This window comes from Vipera ursinii (genome assembly GCF_947247035.1).
Source record: "Vipera ursinii genome assembly, chromosome: 7".
Lineage (NCBI taxonomy): Eukaryota > Metazoa > Chordata > Lepidosauria > Squamata > Viperidae > Vipera > Vipera ursinii.
The window spans coordinates 50,236,744-50,249,796 of NC_139521.1; positions in this window are offsets into that span (position 1 = coordinate 50,236,744).

The window sequence follows — 13,053 nt, forward strand, 5'->3', positions numbered from 1 at the left end:
AGAATAACTGCAATGCCCCAAGGAGAGAATTCTAACATGGAAAATACATCTATTATTTCTGATTTTGTAAGAAAGAGAAAATATTCCTTCTCAATTGTTCTACGCAAATGTGTGATGTAGGAGGAACAGTAGAAAATAATCTCTACTATGACATTATCCTACTTACTTATTTTTTAAATAGAGAAATGAACGTTCTACCTGTCAAAGCTGTTGTAATGTCAACATTGTGCTTTGCATAGCAAAGGATTGAGTTTAACCTTCTTTAACCTGTTACCAAACAAGCCCAACATCAAGGATAGATCATACCCACCTCATTGACTTATGAAGCAAGGATCTGATCTTGAGAAATAGGACAAAATGGGATAGACAGAAAGAAAGCAGGAGGGAGGGAGGGAAGGAAGGAAGGAGAAAGAGAATGAGAGAAAGGTTGCATAAATCTTACACTTACCACAAGTCTTATGATATGCCTTGTTATTATTGTTGTTGTCATTTTAGCTGCAGTCTTTGTCTAAAAAGTTGGTAATCTCTGTAATTGAACTCAAAATGGAAGAAACAAAAAGGTTCAATCATTACTATGTCATGTTTTCATGTAGCTTAAACATATTTCATTTTTTTCTGGAAATACCACATCAGGTCAGGCCTGTGACAATGCAGTTGAACAATGAATGTCAGAATTTACCTTGATAAAAATACACAAAAAATAAAAAGTGGAAGAAAAGATGAAGTATTTGACTTATATAGAATTTGTAGAGGATCATTAGGGAAAAATTTGAGTTTATTAGAGGCAGGAACAAAACTTGCTAATAAATTTCAGAAAGGATCTCCTTCATTCATTGTGATTCATCTGGCGAATCTCTGGATGTAATGTGACATTTAGGTAGAAAACAGTTTCTGTGTCGTTCATTTTTCCTTCATCTTCATATATTAATGACCCATATCCGGTTATTCTTCTATAAAATGCTCCAACCAGACTTACAATTTTGCCCAAAACATTGTAAAAAAATAATTGTTCAGGATACTCTCACAATCAAGTTTGATTAAAATTTATTGGTGTCAGAGGCCAACCCATTTGGTAATCTGTACTACAGTTTAGTGAAGTATAATTCTTAGTGGGGGTGGGAGAGAAACACATTCTCATAGAAACAATGCTAGCATAATTTGTTTCTGAAAGCTACAGAGACCTTCTGGATGAGGAATGTAGTTATTAAAGGTAAATGTGCTCAATATGTTGTAATGAAATGTTTGTGCTATACACTTCATTAAATGGTTTGTGGGCCACCTGGGAAATTCTATTTCTTCCACACAACACAACAGTGTTTATAGACAGTTATCCCTAGCAAGAGTGTGTATAGCAACCTGGATGGCCTTGTAAATTAAGCCTCTAAAAGAAAAGAGCTGTGAGAAAATGAAAGTTGGACTATTGTACAAAAGAAAAGGATACAGATTTATTCTAAAACAGGGGTGTCAAACTCAATTTCATTGAGGGCCGCATCAACATTGCGGTTGCCCTCAGGGGGCTGGGTGGGTATGGCCAGGGTGGGCATGGCCTACTGGGTGGGCATGGCCTACTGGGTGGGCATGGCTAGAGTGCGTATGGCCTACTGGGTGGGCGTGGCCAGATCTACATCATTTACATCAAGGGTGCCTATGGGGTCCTGGGCAGGAGTGGGACAGATCTGAGGGTCTCTGGCAGAAGGAGGGTCTCTGGGCCAGGGCCAAGGCAGTGGGGGCCGTTCCCTCACTGTTTCCAGGATGGCTTCACGGGCCACATGAAACCACTTCGCAGGCCGGATTTGGCCCCCGGGCCTTGTGTTTGACATGTCTGTTCTAAAAGAAATGTGGCTCCTTGCATGCACAATACTTTTTATTAGATAACATATCTGGTTATCTTAATGCACTGTTTTGCATAAACATAAAATAATGTTAATATTAATATGTTTATTTGAATAGCATATTTTAAATTTTCCAAAATGAATTGTTTTTCCAAAATCTATGATATGTAATTATAATCACAGTTAATTTAATCCAGCCAACTACAGCCTTATTTCCCTTAAATTAATCTTTGATAAACAGAAAAATGGATTTTTTCATTAAAGAATCTATGATATGAAATAATAGTTAATCCTATACATTTTTACTCAGAAATCTTTCACTGAATTCCATGTTGCTAATTCCCAGCTAAGTGATATAAGATACTTTGCACTCCTGAGATTTGCATGTGTTATGTTCTCTGTTTGGTGAGACATTGACAAGGCAGAAACAGCAACACATTTATTCAGTAACAACAGAAGCAGCCCCAACTGCTGCTTAGCTTCTATTTATACGGACTGCCACTAGTCAGCAGCCAATGAGATTTAAATGGCAATTCCCGCCTAACATACAAACTAACAACTCCGAAGACAAGCTGTCTGGAGTTTAACCATAACGGCTGTTAACCATTGCACACAGTTTACAGCAATTATCTCAATACATAACAGTATGCACACCCTATTTAAATAGTATGGAATTTTTGAACCAATTTTAGGAAGGTTTCTTAAAATTTTCTTTACCCAATAACCTTTGTTCAGGAATTACAGTATAGTACTGTATTGAATAAGATACATCTGTGTGGTTGGATTTGTCAGTAAGTCAATTTTATTTGGGAAAGGAAGGAGAGAAAGATCTAGTAGAAGTTCTGTCAGATTAAAAATAATTAAGCCTACTGATATCAAAATATGTCAAGGTTTTCAGTTCAGCTGGATGCTGATATGATATGAATGTGCACTTGGAAGGTCAAATGTTAGACAATGTCTTAAGAATCCATGAAGACTTGACAGCCTTATGAAATCTTATGAGCTGCATAGGACTCTATGGAAGCCTTCACATTTTGAGGGATTCTACCATTCCTAACACATTACATTAAAACTGTGTCAAGCAGCTAGTGGCCAGACTTTGAAGTAGATTTGCTGAGATAGGTTATTTTGAGGCAAAGAATTGGGACTAATTTATAGGGATAGAAGTTTATCACAAGCAAGGGAAAGCAGTTACTATCAATGTGACATCTTTCTATACTGTATTTAAGGGAGGAAAATGAACCCCAAAGTGTCATGTCAGGCAGAGGTTCACCCATATTTATATTTAGAAATCTTTCAATTAATGACACAGCACTTCTAAAAACTTTTGATTAAACATATATAGAATTATTCTGACTGTTTTCAGTTCATCTTTTTTTCCTATGCCTACAACATTTTGGAATTAAAAAAAACATTTTTGCAAGACAGATTTAACAATAAACTTGTGTGAGACTGTGACTTTCAGTATGATTGTTTTAATTTTTGCCCTTATCTGAGTAAGACATGTAATAAAATAATGATAATATCCTGTTGGGTGCAGCAATAGTATGTTTCACAACCTTGCCAAAATGCTTTATCAAATAGAGACAGTGTAACTTCCGACATGATTTTCAGATCCTGTTGCCAAATCTTTTTTCTTTTGTAAATTATGTACGTTGATTCTTTAAAATGCTGGAATATGTTTTTGTGCTTTGGAAAGACATTGTTTTTGGTAGTGGAATCTCAATTTTTACCTTGACAATCTGCTATATGTTTTCCCCTGTTCCATATTCTGTCCTTCAGGATATCCTGTCCAGATTCCACCAAGTCAAAATACAAGTGTTGGCGTTGCCTTTTTGTGGGAGGCTCCAACTTTTTTTTGGAGTAGGTTCACTGAAATCATTAATCAGTAATGAGATTCAATTTAAAAATGGCATAATTAAGTGGATCATTGGACCTAGTCTGTGTTGATTCCCTCCCTGTAGAACAACCTCCTCATGGAGATAAGATTGGGCTCCACCTTGACACTCTTTTGCAAGGTCTTGAAGCCCTGGTTTTGCTGGGGATCACAGAATGAGATAGAGGCCATTAGGTGGGTTCATTTGATTGCTGTCACTAAGAGGAAGGGGTTATCGCTTTTTAATTATTTCAATATTGAGTTTTTATCCTTGCAAGGTAGTTTTGTACTTTTATCATATGCCCTGTTCACCACCCTGAGTCCCTTGGGAGAAGGGCGGTATAAAAATTTAATAAAAAACTAAAACTAAACTAAACTAAACTAAACTAATTGCAGTCGCTGAGAGTGAGTTGGGTGATCGTATAAATTTTGCCTAAATAAATAAATAAACCTTCTTGCATATGCTTCCCATTTCCTAAAGCCACATTCAAAACATTCTTTACGGACTCTGTTATTTACAAACTATGAAGAAAGTGTGACCTCTGGGTGAGAAATTGACCTGCCCACAGAAATTTCACTGCTAATAATATTTTTGCTCTGAGACTTGTTTAACATAGTTTATATTTTACAAATATTTTTTTAAAATGATATATTTTCCTTATTGCATATTTTACAGATTGAATATTATTACATATTATTTTTATATTAACAATTTCTCTTGCATATTTAATGGTTTTGAGACCTACATTTGATTCTTAGTTTCCTTTGTATTGTTTCCTGCTATTTTATTGGAACATTTTCAGATTTGTATTGCAGCTTTGTTTTAGCTTGTGCAATGCATAGAAAATGTGAATAATAAATAAAAATCGTAGCACAAGGTGAAAAGTGTGTACTTAAAACCCTTTTACAGGTGGCATTTGAAACCACACAAATTAAATAAAGCTGACTATCAAGATTACTCTTGGAAACCTTCAGTATCTAAAGCTGAGTGTGAACATTTTAAATTATTCTAAAATGATAAAATGTTATATAATATTCACTAAGAAACAGGCTGTTGGTTATCAGTAAATCTTAAGTTATTCTTATATGACTTATTTATTATTTTCTTTTTAAAAAGAAATTGTGTAACAATAGACACTGTATTAAATTGAACATGAATTTCTAAAATAAGGAGTGCACAGAGAAAAATGTAAAAGAATCTACATGTTTGGCTTGGTATAGTAAAATATTTGCATGATATCTCAGGTCATTATGTTTGTTACAAAGTTAATACAGATTTTCTTAATATCATGACAGAGTCTTTAACACTGCTGTGAAATTAATGTATTGTGTTGGTAGCCAAAAGAGTGCAGGCAATAATAAGTTTAAACAAAAACAATATACTTCTAAATTTTTGGTATAATAAAATATAATACTAGAAATACATGGCCAGATCCTATGTTACAGATATTGCTTTAAATTTTATTTTGTTATATTTTCTGTCTCCTCTTTATGTATATATACTTACTATTTTTAATTTGCTTTTAACAAAAGTATCCCAAAGATGCTTTTTCACAAGGGAACTGGACTTTGTCGTTTTTCTTTGAAGAAGTTTTGCTTCTCATCAAAGAAGCTGAAGATGAAGGAGCTTGTTGGATGAGAAGTGAAATGTCTTCAAAGAAAAACAAGGAAGTCCAGTTGCCTCGTGAAAAAGCACCTTTGAGATAACTATGACCTGGATGACTGAGAATCTCCATAGACCTTTTGAACAAAAGGATATTTATAGTGGAAAATTTGACAAATGTCCATTGTATTTTATTTCATATTAATTTTAAGGGAGATAGGTAATAATCTATTTTAAAAATAAGTAGCACTGAAAATATTATAATTGATGTTTTTGATGCTCTTCAAGTTCAAAAAATTGTTTTATGAAAAGGGAAATAGTCTAATGTGAAAACAAATGCAGCATTGACAGCTAGCTGATGAAACTTCCATACCGTGTTTCCCCAAAAATAAGGCCAGGTCTTTTATTTTTTTGCCTCCAAAAGAGGCACCAGGTCTTATTTTGGAGGGGATGTCTTTTATAGTCACCTCTGGCACCGACAGCTCTGCCCAGCCCGACCCAGCCAGTCCACTTCTTCTGTAGTCGAAGGAGCAGCTTCATTCTGTATCTGCATTCTGGCCTGCATTTCACAGTCAGGCCTCTGTAGCTGAATACCGAGCTATGGATTCAATAACTTGGTTCTTGGCTGCAGACAACTTGCAGAACCAAGCTATGGATTGAATCCATAGCTTGGTTTTCAGCTGCAGTGGCCTCCTGGAAAGGCCTGTGACTGAGAAATGTAGGCCTATCTCCAGAAGACACCTCAGTAGAAGTGGGCCAATGAGGAGAGGCCAGGCTGCAAGGTAAGTTGATGTGGGGCGTGTGGAGCAGCTCTACAACCCCACCCCTGCTCTAGCTTGATTTTTAGGTGTGTGCCTCGCCCCAAAACTAGGGCTTATTTTTGGGGTAGAGTCTATATTAGGCCCATCCCCAAAAATCAAATTAGGGATTATTTTCGGAGTATATCTTACTTTCTGGGAAACACGGTATTAATGACATCAAATACATTTTGAGAATTACAATGATGGAAGGCAAATTAAATCGGAATAAAATTAGTGTATTTTGCACAGCATGATTTTACATTACTACATAGAACAGAAGCAGAACCTATAAATGTTAGTTCTATTCAAATAAACTCATTGTAAATCTCAGAGATGTGATAATTTCAAAAGCAGGAACCCCCCCCACACACACATACACAAAATGAATCATAGAATGTCTGTTACATTTCATAGAATCTTAATAATGTAATTTAACTAACTTATGGTTGTTTGCAAGAATAAAAGGACCACCCTTTGAAAAGGAATACCGAGTATCCCTTTTTAAATGACCATCAGCATTTCCGTGACTAATATGGTTGATGCTATATTTGAAGTCCAAATAAAATTGAACTAAATTCAAAGCGAACATATAGGAAAAATGTGTCTGTTAAGGTAATTGTTATGGATGGGGTCTAAGCAGCAGCTCTGCAAATACCACCAGGTGGCACTGTACCATAACCGGATTGCCTGGTTAGCTTTCGGTGGGAGATTTAGATGAATGGATTGGTCAAGAGCGTACCTGGCAAGGTATATAAGGGGTACAGGTAACCCCCTTTGTTCAGTACAGTTTCTACCCACAATAAAGAGCTGTTTAGCTGTACTCATCGGCCTGGTGTCTCCCATGCGGTCCTGAACCCACTACACAATAGTGGCGATGAAGGTGGGATACTGATTTACTCAGAGCTGAATTCACTAGCTGAATCACTAGCTGAAGTCACTTGGGACGGTGGAAAGAGGTATATTTCCCAAAAAATCCCTTCCATCGAAGCAGTATCCACAGGACTGGTCACAGCATGGCAAAGCTCGGTCAGATCTGCAAATTTGATGTCAGCTGTCCCGAACATTGGGAGTTGCATTTGGGCCAGGTTGAAGGATACCTGCTGGTCAATTGGATCACCGAAGACCGCTTGAAAGCGGCAGCTCTGCTGTGCATCAGCAGGCCTGCTGTTTACGATGTATCTGTCGGGTTGTGCTCACCAACAGCTATCAGAACTGTTTCCTATGGTGACCTCACGAACAAACTAAACGGGCATTTCATGCCACAGAGGTCTGAAATGTCCTGGCAGTTCCAGTTTGTCCAGCGGATCCAGCTACCGGGCGAGTCGACAGTGAACTTCATCATGGCCATGCGACAGGGCGCCTGTCTCTGTAAGTTTCCCGACTTAGAAGACAGGCTGCGCGACCTGATCGTTTTTGGTCTACGCGATCAGCGGCTGCGACAGAAATTGCTCGTGAAGCTTACCATGAGCCTGCAAGAGGTTCTGGATGACGTATAGGCCTACGAGGTGGCCAGTGGCTCGGGCCAGACCACTCACTGACCCAGCAGCAACTCTGGAGGATCAGTACACCATGAGAGCGCTGCGTACGGCGGAGCAGACAAAGACGAAGCAGCTGAAATTGACGCGGTACACCGGAGGCCGGATCATCGACCAATACAACAGCGCGCAGACCAGGGGGGCCATCAGCGGCCAATGGCATCACGAAAATACACTGGAGGGGCCAGCGCTGAAACTACCTACGGAGGCAGAGCAACCATTCCCAAGTGTGCCGGCTGTGGAGGAAACCATGCGAGGGCGGCCTGCAGATTCCGCTCAGCAAAGTGCCGGGTCTGCGGAAAAACAGGCCACATCACAGTGGTCTGTCGGAGTCGTTCCCGGGACGAGGATGCATCACTGAAAGGTCCCAGAAAACCCCCAGTCACCACCTCCAATTCCTTCGTGAGTCTGAGAGCCGTATCCCACACTGGGGTCCATCGGGTGCTCACCCCCAAAATTAAATTAGAGGTTCACTTGCAAGGCGTGACTCTGGGTCTGCCATCTCTATAATTTCTTACGAGACATTTAAACTAGTGTGCGGCCGGAGCAAGCAGTGGGCACAATTAAGGCCTACCAGTCTAAAATTAACTGATTTTCAAAATGCACCCGTTAAAATTAAGGGGGAGGCCACCTTGTTGGTGGGGTTCCAGGAGTTCTGTGGGCACTTGGATGTCCTAGTAGTCAATGGCCGGAGGATTAGCCTAGTGGGGCTGGACTGGTTTGAGGCTCTGGGCATAGGGATCTCAGGGATCCATAGCACCCAGGCCAAGAGCCTCAAATCCGTCTGCAAAACATTTGCCATCTTCGATGGCAAGTTAGGAAGCTACACGCCCCCCCCCATTAAATTCAAACTAAATCCCAATATCATGCCTGTTAGAATTAACCCCGGCGAGTCCTCTTCGCTCTCAAACGCAAGGGGTGTTAGAGCCAGTAGCAGGGGGAGAGTGGGAGACCCCCATAGTTACCCCACTAAAGGCTAATGGGGAGGTGAGAATCTGTGCTGACTATAAGTGCTCGGTGAACCGGGCCCTTAATCCGCACGCTTATCCAGTCCATATTCTTGCCTCTCTCCAGGGCGGTGCCATTTTTGCAAAGCTGTATCTTGCGCAGGCTTACCAGCAGCTCCCGGTTACCAGGGAGACAGCAGACGCTCAAACCATAGTAATGCACAGAGGAGCTTTCAGAGTTAACTGTTTGCAGTTCGGTGTCTCTGTAGCTCCAGGAATTTTCCAAGAGGTGATGGAAAAAACACTGAAGGGCATTCTGGGAGTTTGCCCTTACTTTGACGATGTTCTCATTGCTGGAAGCTCTGAGGAGGTACTGGCTGAGAGACTACAGGCTGTGTGAAGCAGGTTCCGCTCTGCAGGGCTCAAACTCAAAAAAGACAAGTGTAGCATTGGGGTGGCATCCACAGAATTCCTGGGGTTCAGGATTGATGCCAACGGAATCCACCCTGCAGAGTCCAAGGTAAGGGCAATCAAATTGGCCCCCATCCCCAAAAACAAGGGGGAAGGGGTGTTATGTATGGGGTCTAAGCAGCAGCTCTGCAAATACCACCAGGTGGCGATGTACCATAACCAGATTGCCTGGTTAGCTTTCAGCGGGAGATTTAGATGAACGGATTGGTCAAGAGTGTACCTGGCAAGGTATATAAGGGGTGCAGGTTACCCCCTTTGTTCAGTACAGTTCCTACCCACAATAAAGAGCTGTTCAGCTGTACTCATCGGCCTGGTGTCTCCCATGCCGTCCTGAACCCACTACACAATAGTAATGATTTATTTTTTGCAAGGCCAAGAAAATCAATTTGAACAATTTAAAATAACCCTTTTTAATGTAATGGATGCCTGTGATAGGAATTAAAGGTCCCAATCTTTTTTAAGGTTAACAAAACATTCACAAGAACCAAGTAGAACTTATTGTGGGTACAAAACTCTCTTTGCTCATTATGTTGGTTAACAAAATATTCAGAAGAACCAAGTAGAACTTATTGTGGGTACAAAACTCTCTTTGCTCATTATGTTGGTTGCAAAATCAAAACAAAATATATTTCTGAAGATCTGCTTTTTCCTTTGCTTTTTCACTTTTACCTTCCTGCTTTCATGATGCTAAAATCAGCAAGCATGGTCTGCTAGTTACTTTTATTAATCCTAAAGCTAGATTTGTACTTTTTCTGAAAGCTTGAAAGCATCAATAGATATCAAAATAACAACAAGACACCAGGCTCCACAAATGTCTTTTTCACTCCAAAACATTTAAAAAGACATTTTAAAATGACGTGTTAACTAGAAGGATGCTCCCTAAAACCCATGGGTGTTTACTTTTAGTTTTCCCTACTGTAGTTGCTCTGTAGTATAAACATTCCTAACAATTTTAAACAGAATAGAATAGAATAGAATAGAATAGAATAGAATAGAATAGAATAGAATAGAATAGAATAGAATAGAATAGAATAGAATAGAATAGAATAGAATAGAATAGAATAGAATAGAATTCTTTACCGGCCAAGTGTGGTAGGACATACAAGGAATTTGTTTCCAGTTCATAAGCTCTCAGTAATACAAGTAATATTGTTCTCCATCTGAGCTTGAAGCACTTACAGGAAAGAAATACTCATGTGCGTTTTGTTGTTTGTTGACTTCAGTTCGGTGTTTAACACAATCATTCCCCAGCATCTAGTAGACAAAGTGGGCCTTTTAGGCTTAAACACCCCTTTGTGCATCTGGATTCTGTATTTTCTTACAAACAGGCCCCAATATGTGTGAGCTGGAACAAATACCTCTAATAACATTTCTCTGAGCACAGGTTCTCCTCAGGGCTGCATCCTAAGTCTGCTGCTGTTTACCCTGTTGACCCATGATTGTTGTGCTAGGTTTGCCAACAACCATATTGTAAAGTTCGCAGATGATACAACAGTAGTGGGCCTTATTCATGATGACAGTGTGGAAGCTTATCGCAAGGAGGTTGAGGGGTTGGTGAACTGGTGTAAAGAAAACAACCTAGTTTTAAATACCAGTAAAACCAAGAAATTATTGTTGATTTCAGAAAACGCAGGCACAACCACACTTCTCTGTGCATTAATGATTTACCTGTGGAGATGGTTACTAGCATCAAATTCCTGGGTGTGCAGATAACAAGTAACCTGGCTTCGTCACTCAACAGTGAGAAACTGATGAAGCGTGCACAGCAGTGCCTGCACTTTCTGCATCACATGAGTAAAGCTCATTGTCGAACCCCGTGGGCCCGACATCACGAGGGGCATCTGGGGAAGGGCATACAAACCGCCCACCCTCACAGCCCTGTTGCTGGACTCACCTGGGAGCGGCACACCCAGCAGCCGGTTGAGCGCCGGACGCCACGTGCAGCCCCGCAGGACCCGCAGCCATTCCCCTGACGAACAGCTGCTCTGGGGCCTTCTGGTGCGCCTGCATTGACGGGACCAGTGAAAGGCTCTGCAGGCATTCTGGAGGGCAGCCGCCAGACTATTTGTGTCTCTGCAGCTGCCTGTTCCTCAGCAGAGACACCAGACGGGCTGGGGCTGAGACCGGACAATGGACTACGGTGGGGCTTGTGGGAGGGAGTCACCGGGATGGGTGGGGCCGGAGGGGCTATGGCAGTGACACGCTGGGTAGTGGAGGGGAGCATGACAAAAGGGTTGGGGGCACACACCTACCTGATGCTCAGCAAGGAGACAGTACGGGAGCTCAGGTGCTGGGCTGCGCGGGAAGATGGGAAAAGGGTGGGATTTATCCAGAACCAGCCGGATGCTGGTTTGAATGGGAAAGGGTGGGGCTGGAAACACACACTGTATTAAAAGTGCGTTGGGGCAGTTAGCTCCCAATGCTGACTTTGTAAGAACTTGGATCTTCATGAATAGAGGAATCCTGGTTGTCGACCGTACCATGCTGCTTTGAGTGATTGCTTCATCAGGGGACGGTTAGGACAGTAAGCCAGCATTGCATCTTTTTGCTCCCTTGCTGCTGTGTTTTGCTTCTGACTTCGAGCCGACCGACATGGCCGAGGGAACCCAGGGGGATGTGCCTGCGGCTGAGGGAGGAGAGCTGGCTGGGGCCACTGTACCCCTTGATGTGGGAGAGTTAGCAGAGGCTCCACCCGCTGTATGGCCCAAGGTCTGGGACCCCTGCCCTGTGATTGATGGCAGTGGGCTCCAGGGGTCGGGTGTGCAAGCAAGAGCTGGGGAATGGTGGTTAAGCCCTGTTCTGGGACAGACAGATACCGGCCAAGAACAGCCTTCTAGGCAGAGGGGGTCATTGCTGGAGTGGAGAGAACGTCGTGTCACTGACGAGGAGGGCAAGGAGTGGAGCTATTCAACGGCTCCGGGTAGCTACACCATGGATGTCCTGAGGGACAGGTTCGGGGCACTTCGGCCATGGACCCCCATTGACCCTGAACCAGACACTGGCCACTGGTTGCAGGACAGGGCCGGCCCTGTGCAGCAAAGTCAACCTCACTTCCATCTGGCCAGCCCCCGGTTCCGGGGCCCGCAAAATCTTGGTACACCACAGGGGACCCCACCTTCGTTGCAAGCCCCAGTGGCTGCTCCATGAATAAAGGAATCCTGGTTGTCTACCGTACCATGGTTCTTCGAGTGATTGCTTCATCAGGGGACGGTTAGGACAGCTCATCTTCCTTCCCCTGTTCTGACCACTTTCTACAGGGAGATGATTGAGAGCATCCTGTCATACAGCATCACAGTCTGGTTTGGAAACATCACTGCTTCAGACAGGAAGGTGGTGCAGAGAGTGGTGAGGATGGCTGAAAAGATCATTGGCAGTTCCCTCCCTCCCATGCAGGACATAGCACAGAAGCGTTGTTTGAACAGGGTGCGTAACATTATCTGGGACACTACTCATCCTCTTTACAACCTGTTTTCCTTGTTACCTTCTGGGAGGAGGCTTTGTGGTATCCGTAGCAGAACATCCAGATTCAACCACAGTTTCATTCCATACAGCATTAACCTTGTGAACTCTCAGGCTTCCTCCTTCCGTTATATATTCAAGTTGGACAGTATTTAATATTTTATTGTTATGTATATGTAGGGGTGTGGGTCTATACATATGTTGTATGTAGTATGTGTTGGGTGTGTGTGTCTTGTATGTGTCTCACTTTGAGAGCGGGCAACTAAATTTCATTTTTGATGTGCGCCATTGTACCCACAGTAAAAAATGACAATAAAGATTATCTTATCTTATATCAATATTATTGGTTGCTGCTGAATATTATTTTCATTGGAGGGAAACCTGATCTCCTTTTGGAGGCCCAGGTTCTCTCATGCATCTAAGAAAATATGTATTAGTTTTTAACATGAATAGTGAATTGAGATATCATGCAAATATTAAAATAAATGGCTTCACATTATAATATTGTCTCTTTAGTGCAATATACATTT